This window comes from Maylandia zebra, linkage group LG23 (assembly GCF_041146795.1).
Source record: "Maylandia zebra isolate NMK-2024a linkage group LG23, Mzebra_GT3a, whole genome shotgun sequence".
NCBI lineage: Eukaryota > Metazoa > Chordata > Actinopteri > Cichliformes > Cichlidae > Maylandia > Maylandia zebra.
The window spans coordinates 13,386,453-13,402,787 of record NC_135188.1 but is presented as its reverse complement, the minus strand read 5'-3'; positions in this window follow the sequence as shown (position 1 = coordinate 13,402,787).

Genomic DNA, 16,335 nt, shown 5'->3' with positions numbered 1-16,335 from the left:
AGTATTACAAAGCTATTGTATGTGTGTATTCTGGCCTGGTCCATAGCAGTCACAGCGCTGAGGAAAAAGCAATTGTTCAGTCTGATTGTGGGTATGAATGGCTCTGTACCTGTGTCATCATGTCTTTTACAAGCTCTTCAGACAACGTCCTTAAAATTACATTAATTTGCACAAATGCAGGACTTGAGTAGATCTGTCTATATTTAAAGGAAAATCCAAAATCTAAATTTAGGACTTTGTAAATATGACAACATGTACAGCTTCTCCTGCACCGTAAATCCACAAGCTGCAGCCATTTTGACCACAACAGGAAGTAACTGACATTTGATTTGATAAAGAAATATTAGCAAGTTTGTGTTAACAACAGACTTTATTTCACAAGTCTGACCAAAAATCCATGAATGAGATCCACTGACCTTTGAGATGAGAGAACCAGAAATACAAAACTTCAAACTCTTTTGCAAATTTTGGGGCTCATTTCTGTTTTGGCCTATCACAGAGTGCACACAGTGGCCGACTAATATTTCAGTCAGACTCTGATGAACTCATGAAGATTTCTGATGTAGGACAATAACAGAAAAGAGGTTGGTTAAAAAAATGGTTATAAATAATCCCACTCGCTTTTCTGACGGTTAGGTATTTATTATTAGTGAGGGTTTCAGGATGATAACAGTGATTTCTTTACTGGTACTTTATTATTACATATTTTTAAAAACCAAATAGTCATAAATTCATGTAAATACTATCCCAGAAAAAAGTGATTTCATGCAAGCTCTGGCTTTTAATATTCATCCACTTGTAGTCAATAAAGTCCCAACAAAAAATCCTGCAAACTGGAGCTTTCACTTGGATGGCAGGACTGAAAAGTCTAAGTAAAACTATTCTAAAAGAAAAGATTAACATCAATACGCTGCAGCTCTGAAAGATTAGTACCCCCAGAGGCTGACTGGCCCCTTAGCCAGCAGGTTCCCCTGAGGTGATAAATCACAGGCCTGTTCCAGGGCAGTCTGCAGCAATTTGCTACAGGAGCATCCAGCTGTTGGGCTAAAAACTAATGGCTGATTGTACGCTGTGGCATCTTGGCACAGAGAACAATTCAATTTCCACATGATGAATGAGCAGAGTGAGGTGGATGTGAGACGGCGGCCTCAAAAAACCAATCATGGCTCAGAGGAAACAATAAGAAAAAAAAGACTAAATCAGGTTTAGCTGAAAATAAAATCATCCTTAACTTTCTCTTAAAAATAAGATTACGTGTGTGCAGTGTTTTTAAAAGGACCATCATGACATGAGTGTTATTCTGTATTTTCCTCTTCCACACAGCGCAGTGAAACCTTTTCTTTATTATTAAAACTGCTCCTGGAGTTTTCCTTTTGTCCGTGGGATTAGGATATATTGAACAAAGGAAGTTGAAGATGGAGCTGCCAGGCAGGAGGAAAAGACCACAGAGCGGATTTGTGGATGTAGTGAAGGAGGACATGCAGAGGGTAGGTGTAACAGAGGAGGATGCTGGGATAGGGTGAGATGGAGGCAGATGATCCACTGTGGCGACTACTAAAAGGAGCAAAAGAAGCAGAAACAACTTGGAAAAATGACTTCATAAAGGGTGCACATTTACATTCAGCAAAAAGAAACAGCATAATAACTACAGCACTCTGAAGGACACATCCAAACAGTCAGGGGATGAATGTGACAGGATTTGAGATCATTAAAGAAGCACAGAAAGAGTAAAAAAAGATTTGTATGAATATCTAATAAATATAAATTCAGCATCTCCTTGTCTTCCATTATTTAAATGGCCTTTGAGTCTAAATAATAGTTGTGTAAATCATTTTGAGTGCTCAGAGTATAAAAGCGCTATATAAGAACCTGTCCATTTACCATTAAAATCTTTAACTCTAATCATGTTCGCATATTTTAGAAACAGTGTATTATGAATGCACTTAAAGTTACAGTGTGCAAAATCTTGCCACTTGTTTAATAAGGAGAGATCATTTGGAAGAACTGACATGATTTACTGAGATGGAGAACTTAATGTATTTAGTGATTAGATCCCGATGAACCATCACGGCAAAATGGATTGAGGACAGGACCCCCCTGGAGTTTAGACGCCGCTGGTGGTGAAGATGAATACTGAGGCTTGGATGGAGCTCTGACTGATTTGTGTGATGCTGAGGTGGGGAGGAGGAGGGCTGCACAAAAAAAGAGTCTGAAAGGGAGAATGACAGAAAACCCAGATATCTATCTGGTACTACCACTTATTGGAAAACCCTAAAAACCAAGTTAAGTCGAGTCGAGCCGACCTGAGTAGGTACTAGTGGAAAAAAGGGCTAGGTTTGAAGTGGAGCTAACTTTGTTGGACTTTGACATGGATAAACTCTCATACGATGTGAGAATGTAATCAAACTGTTTATCAGAGGGTTTAGCTTGTCAGATATCCACAGATGGGAGTGTCACATGTCTAATCTGTTGACAATAAGGGGATCTGCAACTGTATCAGGAATAAATAAGCATGTTTATGCAAGTTTTATGTGTTAGCCCTTCAGAAGATGAGGCTTGAGGTGAGGATGAAAAGGATGGCATTTATTTAAGATGCTGATCATGCTGTTTTGTCACATTTTTTGTGTTTTTCTCAGATGATAAAACATAGGTATGAGCCTTCATATCTTGAGTCTGAAGGTGCAGACATTAATTAAAATTTGCCTTCACGCCTACGAGTTCTCTTCTCTCTGTTGTACTTTGTATGTGGCCAGTCTGGAGCCATGTACATAGACACAGGGAGAACGGCAAAGTCCAACTTGGCCACTGTATTCAACATAGCGAGCAGCACGGCAGCTTCTGCAAACTGGCACCCAGTCCTTTGTATTATTAATGGATTAATTCTAAAATTATGAGAAGGCATCAGTTTGTAGGAAGATAAAATTACTCATTAATCAGTTTGTTGTGTTTATGTTATGTTTATGAGTACAAAACTTTTTTTTCTGTTAAATAATGTCAAAAATGACAGACTTTACCTTTAAAATCTTACTCAGAAACCTAGAATGAAAACAGAAGAAAAGAAGTAAAATTGAAAAGTACAATATTTGGTTTTCAGACATAGTAAAATAAAACTACAGAGCACAATAATGTGGCAAATGATGAAGAGAAATCCTTCAAATTGTATTTATTACAGAAAAGTACAAAATTGAACAGATGAAAGCCTCAGTGAAGACTGTGCGAGCAGCGTGAAGGTTAATAGATCATCTCCATCAGGGACAGAGAGCGGCCTGCCAGAAGAGGGCATGATGCTCCAGTCAGTCATGCTGCTCTGAACTGAAACACAGTGTTTGCACTGCAGGCATAAATAACATAAGGTCAGCTGGAATAACTGTGTACTGCTGTTGTTCAGCTATTATAGTTTAATGTAAAGATAAGGGAAAGAGCTTTAAATCTTATTTGAATAATGAAATCGTTCACCAAATTGGAGCATAGGCATTTTGGATGGTCTGTCCCACACTGCATGGCCTAATATCAGCCAGAAAACGCATTTTAAATGCTCCAAAGGGCACAAACTGCAAACTCACAGTGAAGAGGTCCAGTTCAGTGACACCGACCTGCTCCAGTTTCGTGTCTGCACACCTGTCAGTCAAAGTGGCCACAAAGCTAATTCTGTATCCAGATGCTTCAGCAATCCTCAGATGTCTGCAGGGGGAACTTTTTATAGAGCCTGAAACTTTTGTGGCATACTGGACATTAGCATGGGAGTCTATGGGGAAATTTTGGACGTTATAAGTATTGCATGTGTTTGCACTGAAGTGTGGGTTTCATTTTTCAGCTGTCAACATACACTGAGAAAAAAAATACAAAACTAAAAAGTGTAATTTTGACACACAATATCCCACAATATTTTCTGATGTTTTTTGACTCCTACACTATGTCCAAGTGTGAAGATTCCTATTAATAGAAAACTACTAGAGGAATATTTTACTGAAGTTTGTTGTTGGTGGAACAAAAAAAACGATGTTTTCAGGAAATGTGCCCAGCTCTCTGATGAAAGCTCATATACTGAAACATGTCGGAGCTTTTTAGGTTGAACATGACCAAGGCATCAAGTTAGAGGCATTTGAATTCATTTGAATTAAATTACAGTGCCTACCAGTGTTGGTCAAGTTACTTGAAAATAGTAATTAGTTACTAATTACTTCTCCAAGAAAGTTACTTTACTGATTACTTCTTTTCAAAAGTAATTAGTTACTTTATTATTTAGTTATATAATATGTAATAAATATGTAATAAAACAATAGACCTTTCAGCCCAATTCTATTTTTTCTGCATAATCCATCATATAAAATTGAATTTAATGAAAAAGTCTCTTTTTAGAAATAGTTTTAATCTTTTAACTTTATGCACATTGCATCAACCAAAGATGAAATTATATGCAACATTCTCTGACTTGAAGAAATTCTGTAACATTTAAACCGATTTTCTGCATTTTCCAGCATACAAAATAAAATAATTTATCGCGTTTACACTCACGCTTTCAAACAGATGCAAGTAAAACACAGCAAAAAATAGATAAAATCAAAGATTGAGCGACACGAAGTCCTGTCCCCTTGTTTTCGCTGTAGAAAGAAGTTTTCTTCCCTGGCAGAGTGTACAGCGGACACTAATGTTTTTGCCACTTTTTATGGAATCAAACTCAAAGTAATGTAAGTACTTTCAAGCTTTAAATGCTGCACGGTCGTACTCTCTACCGCACTCCACATTATTGTTGATCCACACATGTATGTCGCTGCCACAGACGCCGCACACTCATACATCATTGTCATGAGACACTCTCAAAAACAAAATCACGGTTCAGTAACGCAACGTGCTTACGGGAAAGTAACAGTAATCTAATTACTTTTTTGCAATATTAATCCCTTACTTTATTTGTTACTTGAAAAAAGTAACTGAGTTACAGTAACGTGTTACTTTTACCGCGTTACTGCTCATCTCTGGTGCCTACACACATCACTCACTGCATTCAAGAAACATTTGATGGCGAGTCTTGCTCTAAACTGGAAATAACACTGAGTGCATGTCTGTACTGAACAACTCGTGCTGGTTATACAGGGAGATGTTCAACACATCTATAGGCGTCTACACAGCGATGCAAATGCAAAGAAACATAGGGGATCAGCTACAAATTCTTTCATGCCTCTCATGTCTGTATCTAATAAATCACTGGATCTTAAATCCCCTTCTCATCATGAAAGCATGGGATTGATATGATGTTTGTCACACAGATGAGCAATAGCCGCCGAGCTCGATGATTTCCAGGTGAGCCAGGAGGTAACCTGCTGATTGTGTTGAAGCTGCTGATCAATCTGCTAGAAAGATGTACTGTTGCTCAGGGCCATTGGAGCTCTGGTAATCAGTTAATGCACATCATTGAGAGCCCAGGAAAAAAAGCCCCAAAACTCCACCTCTGCCACATAAACAACAAAAAAATGATTCAAATCTGTCACAAGTTTAATGTTTTTATGCTGAGATAATGCTTCAGTCATGCTCCTCGTCACCAAACGTGACAATGATATGGTAGCAACACAATGATATATTTGTGTGCACACAAATACAAGTTGGCTAATTTCAGTCTAATTGGTGCTGTGGCTGCAGTGATGCTGATGCTGTACCAGTCCGTTGTGATAAAAAGAGATCTGAGCCTAAAATTTAAGCTCTCAATTTACCAGTCGAGCTACATCCCAACCCTCACCTATGGTCACAAGGTTTGGGTACTGACTGAAAGAATGAGATCATGGATACAAGTGGCAGAAATTAGCTTTCTCTGAACGGTGGCTGGCTTTTCCTTTAGAAATAGGGTCAGGAGTTTGGCCACCCAGGAGGGGCTCAGAGTAGAGCCACTACTCCTCCACATCGAATGAAGCCAATTGAGGTAGTTAACGCATCAGACAAGGATGCCTCCTGGGCATCTCCTGGGTGACCCAGGACACGCTGGAGAGATTATATCTCTCGGCTAGCCAGGGAACACCTATGTATTCCCCAGGACAAGTTGGAGAAGGTGGCCGGGGAGAGGGAGCGTCACGGCTGCGGCAGCAGTCGTTTGGTGTTGTGAAGGATGACCCAAATACTGGCAAAAGCTGTGCTGCAAGTGAGCTTTATTTACAGAGTGGCAAAGTGGCAAACAGGAAATGAGGAATGAGCTAGACATAAACTAAACTGGGAAAACTAGAAACCAAACCTGAAATCATAATATACAGAGACACACGTGATGAAGAGCAGAGAGACGCCGGGAACACCAGGTAATGCAGACGGAGCGACAATGAACACAGGCGAAACCATATTATATAAACACACAAGGTAACAAGGGAATGACACACCAGAGGAGGACACAGCTGAACCTAATTAGACATGAGAGACACAGACTTTCAAAGTAAAACAGGAAATTAAAACTGTCTTATAAACACAAACTCAGGGACACTAACAGAGCACCAGGGGAGGACACAGGTAGATACAACAAACACTAAACACAAGAACCCAAACCCTAAGAACTAACAAAAACACATCATGAAATTAGAGATTAATAATGTAAAACAGAAAACATTGGGTCACCAACCCAGGACCGTTACAGGGAGGCTTCTCTGCTTAGGCTGCTGCCCCCATGACCCGGCCCTGGATAAGCGGATGGCTGATTTTACCTTATAATATAAAGCATCTTGTTGCAAAAATAGGAAATGTCTTCTCTGCAGCTTCAGTATCCATGCACACCATTTTTGGATTCCCCCATAACAAAGATTCTCCAACTACTGTATGGCCTCATATTACTCTGGGAACACCAGGAAGGTTGCTTGAAAATTGAGTTGAAATCATCACCACAGCAGGGGTCCAGCAGGCATTACCTTCATGTGCTGGCAGGAACATCAGATTAACAGCTTGAAATGAGAATGAATAAAGTCACGTATGTCTTTTGGCTGTTTATATTTAAAAAATAAACCCTGACAAGTGCAAGACTAGCTCACTGGTTGAACATGTGATACCACATATCTGAAATGCAGTGGCCTGGGTTTGATCCCTTTGTTGCGTGCCTTCCTTCGCACTCGCTCCCCTCCTTCCTGTCTACTCTTCACTGCTGCACTGTTAAACAAAGGTGGAAAATGCCACAAAATAAAATAAAAACATGACACCGAAGCTAAAGCAACTCAAGAATCAAGTGAACGCCTGTGTACTGAGCATTAAGTGTGATGTGTGTTTAATGAATAGAGCTCACTGAGTTAACATTTCTCTTGAGAGTTTGTGAAGTTGATACTGGCCTGCTTAATTAAAAAACGTGTTGCCATTTTGATGAAGATGACTTTAAAATTAGTATCTCCCTCAGCTGCGCCCGAGCATCCTAATTATGAATTCTGCACGTCGGAGAATGTGGACTGATGTGACACAAACAACAGAGTGGAGTGGGAAAAATTCATTAGGGCAAAAATTAGCAAGATGAAAATGACTTTGAGACATAACGGAGGAAAGAAGGATTTGAATGACGGTGTAGGGCTGTCTTGGAAAGCTTCATTTAAGGACCATTCAAAGATAAAGGTCATGGTGTAAATATATATGTATATTAGTATGTTTCCTATCTCTTTCTAGAGGAGTGTCTGAATGCCGTTGAACCTTTGCATAAACGTTGCCAATGTGGTGTGTATAAATCTCACCATCGTATATATTTTTACATTTGAAGGTTAAACCTGAACGCTTAATACTGACCTTACGACTGTGTTCGTCTTCCACACGTTTGTTGACATGTGTGATGCACGTCCTATGTTCCCTATGCTACATTTTTTAACAGTCAATGCAAATTGTTTAATCTTCCCTATGCAGCTGAGTGAAGGCTGATTATCGATCAACTTGTGGAAATAAGCCACTATAGCACAGCAGAGCATACAACAGCAATGTGGGGGATAAAAAAACGAAGTCATCATTGTGTCACGAGAGACTTTATTAAGCAACTCACTGGGTATTAAACTTTCTATATTTATATTTTGATTTTGTAGACAGTTAATGTTTGACCTGTGTAGTGTCAAATTTGCTAGTTATTTTGAATTATGCAGTGGATTGTCTTCATTTCTTGAATCAGTTAGTCTTTTGGCTTTTTGATCACAGTTTAAACTTTACTTGAACATAATTTAACACCTGATGGATGCTTCAAAGTGACAATCATGATGCCTAGAGGATACACAGACATTCAAAGCTCTCAGGGGATTCAACTGTTGGGGAAATGCATTAATAAAAGCCTGAATAACTCTTCAGTTCTTTAGAAAGATCATGGACATTGTTACCCAAAAGTCCAGAGAACTTTGCGTAAAATCATCTCTTATTTGATGTTTTTCTTACTGGATGCTCCGTGTGGATAGCTGTTAACCTGAAGGTCATTGTACAAAAGTCAGGAAGTAACACCGCTGGCAGCCCAGTGCAGCATGGTGACAGGCCCACTTATCACTGTTAAGTTTGGAGTGAAGGTCTCCTATTAACTGCACACCCTCCTTAATCACAGTTGTATTCAAATATGTAAGAGAAAAAATTACTCATACCTCAGTCACACTGTAAAATTTAAAAAAACACATCACAAAATTAAGCTAGCTAGCCAAATAGCATTCTTGGAGAGCCTCACCCCCCTGCAGTCTATTAAAGAGCTTAACAGATGCATGGAGGCTGAAGCAAAAAGGCAGCTTTATGCGCATGTTATATATCGCATGTTATATATATATAACTCTTTAAAAAAAAAAAAATATATATATATATATATATATATATATATATATGAAGAGGCCGCTAGAAAAGCTGCAACCTCCAAGTACCTGCAGAGGGTCAGGCAAGTCCTGAGGAGTCAGCTGAATGGTAAGAACAAGATCCGGGCCATCAACATGTACGCCCTGCCCGTGATCAGGTACCCTGCTGGGGTAATAGGCTGGCCAAAGGAGGAGATAGAAGCCACTGACATAAAGACAAGAAAGCTCCTTACCATGCATGGAGGGTTTCACCCCAAGTCCAGCACCCTGAGGCTGTACGCTAAGCGGAAGGAAGGGGGCCGGGGACTGGTGAGTGTCAGCACCACAGTCCAGGATGAGACAACGAACATCCAAGAATACATTGGGAAGATGGCCCCAACTGACCGAGTGCTCAGTGAATACCTCAGGCAGCAGAAACCCAAGAAAGAGGAGGGAGATGAGGAACCATCATGGAAAGACAGGCCCCTTCACGGTATGTACCACCGGCAGATAGAGGAGGTGGCTGATATCCAGAAATCCTACCAGTGGCTGGACAAAGCTGGACTGAAAGACAGCACAGAGGCACTAATCATGGCAGCACAAGAACAAGCTCTGAGTACAAGATCCATAGAGGCTGGGGTCTATCACACCAGGCAAGACCCCAGGTGCAGGCTGTGTAAAGATGCCCCAGAGACAATCCAGCACATAACAGCAGGGTGCAAGATGCTAGCAGGCAAGGCATACATGGAACGCCATAACCAAGTGGCCGGCATAGTGTACAGGAACATCTGTGCCGAGTATAACCTGGAAGTCCCGAGGTCAAAATGGGAGATGCCCCCAAGGGTGGTGGAGAATGACCGAGCTAAGATCCTGTGGGACTTCCAGATACAGACGGACAAAATGGTGGTGGCTAACCAACCGGACATAGTGGTGGTAGACAAACAGAAGAAGACGGCCGTAGTGATCGATGTAGCGGTTCCGAATGACAGCAATATCAGGAAGAAGGAACACGAGAAGCTGGAGAAATACCAAGGGCTCAGAAAAGAGCTCAAGAGGATGTGGAGGGTGAAGGTAACGGTGGTCCCTGTGGTAATCGGAGCACTAGGTGCGGTGACTCCCAAGCTAGGCGAGTGGCTCCAGCAGATCCCGGGAATAACATCGGAGATCTCTGTCCAGAAGAGCGCAGTCCTGGGAACAGCTAAGATACTGCGCAGGACCCTCAAGCTCCCAGGCCTCTGGTAGAGGACCCGAGCTTGAAGGATAAACCGCCCGCAGGGGCGTGCTGGGTGTTATATATATATTTAAATATTATATATATATATATTTTTTTTTTTTAAAAAAGAGAGCCTCAAGTTGCTGTCATTTCTGCCCTTTTGCACGGTCTGCTCTGTAGAAGACTTTCACTTTCAGCTAGCCATGGTGAACCATGTGGAGTGAAAATAAAGTGTTACTGGAGACTAACAGGATTTTTTCCCCAACAGCAGCCATAATTTCAGCCTCAAACAACATAAAACCCCCAAATACACAAAAGACTGCTCTTTGGTCAGACCTGAATTATATTCTATATCCCTGCAACAAACCAAACAGTTTTTTTAATGGACTCGGGCTCTGTTATTATCATTGATGCTTAATTTTGTTTATCATGACATTAAATATATTTAATGCACTCCTGGATTTAAAACAAAATGCAACATGAAACTTTAAATTTGTGCAGTAAGACTGCAGGTCATTAACAACACAGCATGAAGCTGCTGTGTGAGTTCTGAGAGGGGAGAAACGGTGATGCATCACAGAGTAACTGTGATGCATATGACTTACTAGCACTGAGGTTCAGGGTCATTCCTGTGCCAGGAGACATTTTAAATCTTCCCATATCTCCGTGTTAATCAAAAGCAGCTGACATGAGGTGTTTTTTCCTTTGCTGTGCTTTGATTGCTTGTGATGTTGTTGTTATGAAGCACTTTGTTAAAACTTGAATTGTGGCATCTTTCTTGTTGTGAATGTAGTTATCAGACGCTTAACACAGGAACAAAGAAAATATTTGAAAGGATAATCGTCATATTTTGCAGGTCAGAATTCGAATACAAAAAAGAGAGGCGGAGTTCAGAACAAGAGATGAGCCTTTATTCGTGTTTATAATCCAAAACAGAGTGGCAGAAAACCCACAAAAACCCACAAACATAACGACACGATCAGGGAAACACAGGTGAAGACAATCACTACAATGATGCAGGGGAGGAAATAAAAATGGTTCTGTCATGTAAAGAGTGTCTTATTGGTTTCGAGAACAAAATGCAGTTAAATTGGTTTAATTTAAAACAAACAAACAAACAAAAACTAGATTTTGTACAGCTGGAATCCAGCCGGCTCATAAGTCCATAAATCCAAACAGGAAGAACACAACGATGAAACCCATGGGCAGACAAAACAGGACAAAGAGTCAGTATAACACAGCAAAGAACTGAGAGGACAGATGTTCTGTGACATTCGTGAAACCACCACTTTCTCATTTCAGAGGGAATTTGATTGAGAAATAATGGTAAATGGACTGATTCTTATACTGGCTTTTCAAAGGAGCTTGCAAAGAAAAGCGTCTGGACTTCTTTAAGTTGCTTGAAGACGTTTCACCTCTCATCCGAGAAGCTTCTTCAGTTCTAAGGTCAAATGGTGGAGAGTCCCAGATATAAACCTAGTGGGAGTGACCCCCCACAGAGGGACAAAAGGACCCCCTGATGATCCTCTAATCGCCTGAGCCAAGGTGGGAAACTGGGCGTGGGTCCCAATCAGCTGATTGGGAACTAGAACTGAAGAAGCTTCTCGGATGAGAGGTGAAACGTCTTCAAGCAACTTAAAGAAGTCCAGACGCTTTTCTTTGCAAGCTCCTTTGACTACGATGACCTGGATGACTGAGAACCTTCACAGACATATACTGGCTTTTCTACTCTCCTGGAGTACTCAAAGCGCTGTATACAACTACAAGATGCTGTAATCCTAGAAAATAATAATAAGAGAAGTTTACATTTGCAATTCTGGAGAAATAGCAGTGAAAGAAAATTACCTACATAATTTTCACTCGTGGGAATATGTAATTACATTAAGTTAGAAGTTTTTAGATGTTTAGAAGAGGTGATTAAGAGGCTTTTCTATTTAAGGGGAGAGGAAATTATAGGGGAAATCTCAGGCAGGCTGTGCAGTTTAAATGATGCTCAGATGGTACAAAGGAGCCCAAAGTGTGCCTAAAAAATGAGTTTTGGTAAACAAAGTGAAGTTGTTTCATGTTAAAGTAGTTAATGAGTTGTTAAGAGAGATTTTATTTTTGGGGGCTTTTTTTAAAATTTTTTTTTTACTGTTGATTTATTTTATATAATAAATATTAGTGCTTATTTATGAACTGGCCCCTCGCTTCCTGTCTGGTCACACTCCAAAAGCAGACCCAGAGGAAGGAAGTTGACAGGAATAAGTACTAAAATCATTCACTGATAAATGGCCTGTATTTATATCTAACTAGTCCCTAAGGACCCCAAAGTGCTTTACATATCCAGTCATCCACCCATTCACACACACTGGTGATGGCAAGCTACATTGTAGCCACAGCCACCCTGGGGCGCACTGACAGAGGCGAGGCTGCCGGACACTGGCGCCACCAGGCCCTCTGACCACCACCAGTAGGCAACGGGTGAAGTGTCTTGCCCAAGGACACAATGACCGAGACTGTCCAAGCCGGGGCTCGAACCGGCAACCTTCCGATTACAAGGCGAACTCCCAACTCTTGAGCCACAATCGCCTCTTGAGCCACTGTGTCAGTCACTGTCACATTGTCTCTTTCAAACTCTGACTTTCTTTCAGTAAACAACAAATCCTCATTAACACTGGGCTGCTCATACCTTACAGTCATAATTTCTCATTTGAGAAAAATCACTATCTGCTTCACAGAAGGTGTCATTCATTCTTTAATTTTTGCATCTGACTGACGTGTTTCAGTCTCTCATTAAATACTGTGGTCCTGTAAAAGTGCCCTATCCGCTGACATGATATGCTTGTTTTTTATGCAAGACCTCCCTTTGTGTGATTTCCTCAGGCCGAGGCCGCTGCACATTTCTGCAGATACAGCAGAACTGTCTCCTTTTTGCAGGAAAATTTATCAGATCAATTACTGTGTTAATTATTTTGATTTATTTGGGCCTCTGCACAGTGAACTTCGAAATGCATTACATTCAAGAGGCAGTCAGCTAAATCCTGTGATATCTGCACACAGTAACGATGTGTTTTTGAGCACTATGGATCAACAAAATGGAAGAATTGTTAGAAATTAACCTTTTTTTTTTGATGAAAAAGCTACAGTGCTAAGCATCATGATGGGTTTAGAACTAAAAGCCTTGAAAGTCGATGCTTCAAAAAGAAAAGCAGTTCCACCCACACAACTACACCTTTTAACCAGAGTTCCAAAACATCAAAACCAGCATAAATCGAACGATACACGGAGTCCAAGTTACCATCAGGGTGTACGCCTCACCCCTGGCGTCGTTGCCCACCTCTCAATTTTAAATACATGTAGACATTGAGGGCTAGCAGGAGGGACTATGCGCTTACCTGCTGCTCTCTGGCAGGTAGCTCTATGCCCTCCTGGGTTTTAATTGCACCTTAGAACACAAATGCATCAACACTACAATGAGCGGGTGGAGGGAGGTTTGGAGTCTTCTCTCACCCCCATTCTCTGCGGCCTACTGGAGCGGGGGGGCTAGGAGGAGTGGGCCGTCCGACTGCGGTCTGGGGCCTCCCTGCTGCTGCGGAGTCGGGGCGGTCTGCCTCTCCCCACCGCAGGGAAAAGGGTAACACCACTTGGGTCTGGGTGCAGTCCCCCCCTCCAGGGGCAAGGGTACCTAGACCCGGTTAGTAGAGTACGCTTGGGGAGTGTGATCGTGTATACAGCGTCCCTTTATGTCTGTCTCCACGTCGGTTGAGTGTGAAGTACATATGAGAGCATGAGGGTGGGAATGGATGTTTGTGTCTGTGTGTGCCTGTATGTCTGTGTCTATATGTCAGGTTGGGTATCAGACGCCACCTCTCTGGGGACATCTCGGGCCCTCCAAGGTTTGGAGGCCTATCTCCACCCACCACCACTTCCCCTGCCGGTGGCGGACTCCCTCAGGTATCGGTGCGTTGGTGGTTCTTTGTATCTGGGGGTGGGCGTCCGGGTACACACCGGCTCACTCCTTGGCGGCCGCTTATTGGGGCTCGCTCGGGCCACTTTGGAGGTGGGGTGCCCCCGGCCTCTCGGCCTGGGGCTCGGTCACTCAGGCACAGCTGGCTGCCGGCGGAGCTCACGGGCGCGTCACTGCAACTCCCCCTGGCTTCTGCTCCGTGGCTGCTGAATGAGCTCTCATCTGGGACTCTCCTTAGCTCTTACTGGGACAGTGGCGCGGCTGCCCCTCTGTTGGTCTTCCTTGGTCTCTTGTGTTCTGGGGGCCTCTGGATGTCTGGAGTTTTGATCTCCTCCATACCTGCTTGATACCATAGAGGACAGGGCTGTGGCTCCCCACACTCTCTAGCAGATCATTACATGGAGAAACCTTTGGAATGCAAGCATGCTGATCCACACAGGTATGCACACAGGTGTACACATGGGTATTCACAGATGCGGACTACAGCTTTCTTGGCTGCTGCCTCAAAGCACACTGTGCGCTGTCTATCTTGCGTGCTGCACAATATCGTTTATTATTTAGTAACTATTGATATCTATGACTAGCTAGTTTATTGTGATGGTGCTTTTTTTATTATTATTGTGTGGATGCCTTAATAGGCATCCACACTATTGAGTTCCTGTTTCTCTTTATTCTTTATTATTCCGGGTGTTTCCGTACACTTTTCGCCGTGGATCTACTTCCACAATTTTTGTGCTATTTTCACCGTTCAAACTCTAAACTGTTCTGCTCTTTCTGCTAATGCCGGCTATGACTTTTGGTGTTTATTACTATTATACTTTTTAAAATATTACACTTTTTTCCTTTAATTTGTCCCATTGAAATGAATGGGAAACTTCCACAATTCTGCTAAAACTTTCTTGTCTTTGAAACTTAACTACTTCCTCATACTTTCACCTAGAAACTCCATTCAAACTTTAAAACGTTCTCAAATGATTTGGCTATTCCTGTGTGATTCAGCTTTTTCAGATCTTCTACCGTTTTCATCTTATCTCTCTTTAAGTCTTCAGTTGCAAAATTGTGATTTTTCAGAAAATACATGCGTTGCTATGGTTGCTATGCAATTAACTCAGAGGGGACAGTGAAACTGTTTGAATTTTCTCTTCATGTCCAAACAACTTCTTGCTACTCGCTCAATTTCCACTCAAGCCCCACAAATTATACATCAAGACGTAGGTATTTTTGCTGGCTTTCAGAAAATGTCACTATCATTGTTGTGGGACTTATAGATACTTTGCAAATCTCCTCAGAGTAACACAAAGTCAGAAAACTCTCCATATAAACTCAATGGAGAGTTTGTTCAAAATCACCGCTGGATTTCTCTGATGAGAGGCATTTTCAAATTGTCATATCTCCTTAACGAAGCAAAGTTAAGACATGATGCTTGTCCCCGTATATCTTCAGACACTCCTGACGCTCACAATTCAAGAATTTCTTTCTCACCTATTACCGTTCTGAAATGAGTTGGACTTTTTTGAGGGTAGGAAATTTGTCCCTCGCTCAGATTTCATCAGATTTCAATCTCTGGAAATGAACCACTTTTTTCTCTCGTCATATCTTTTTGATGGATTTCCACAGAGCCCTGAAAATTTCCATGACTGTTCACCAAAGCCTGCTGTTTCTTACGGTGAAAGAATGATCTTGATGCTCCATATAGATTTAGAGTTACCAAAGGTTGTTTGAGAGCAAGTCAAGGCAGTTTTTGCTTCGCCTCTACTCAGTTACAGTGTATTACAAGTCATATATCTTTAATAATTTATATTTTATCTCAGAATTATGAACACCTGAAGATTCCCCCATCTCTTCTGAACAAAACGATGTCTGAATGACCGTTCTAGCCTCTACGGTTAGGAAATTATGGCCATTTGTTCGAGGGGAATCCTGAATGTCAGAAATACACTGAAGAAAACTCACACCTCTCTCTGTGTCTGTGTGTGTGTAAGGGCTGACTACAGCAGGTGCAGCTAATTTAACTGACCTACATATACCAAGCCCAGACTCTCAACAGCTCCTGTTCCCTTTACTCTCTGTGTATGTGTGTCTGTGTATCAATAGTTCTCCGATGTTTAAGTATTACTCCTCAATCATAGTATTTCTGCTAAAGCAAAGTACTTCTACTACATCTAAGTACTTTTGCCAAATCATAGTATTTCTGCTAAATCATAGTATTTTTGCAAAAATCATGGTATTTGCGCAAAATCATGGTTTTGGGGCCAAATATTTCTGTTATTTTATAATATATGTGCGGAATATATTATATGTGCCAAATCATAGTATTTATCCCAAATTATAGTATTTATGCCAAATTACAGTATTTCTGCTAAAATGCAGAAATAGTACCTTTTAGCAGGAATTTCTACCAAAAGATAGTATTTATGTTAAAACATAGTATTTCTGCTAAA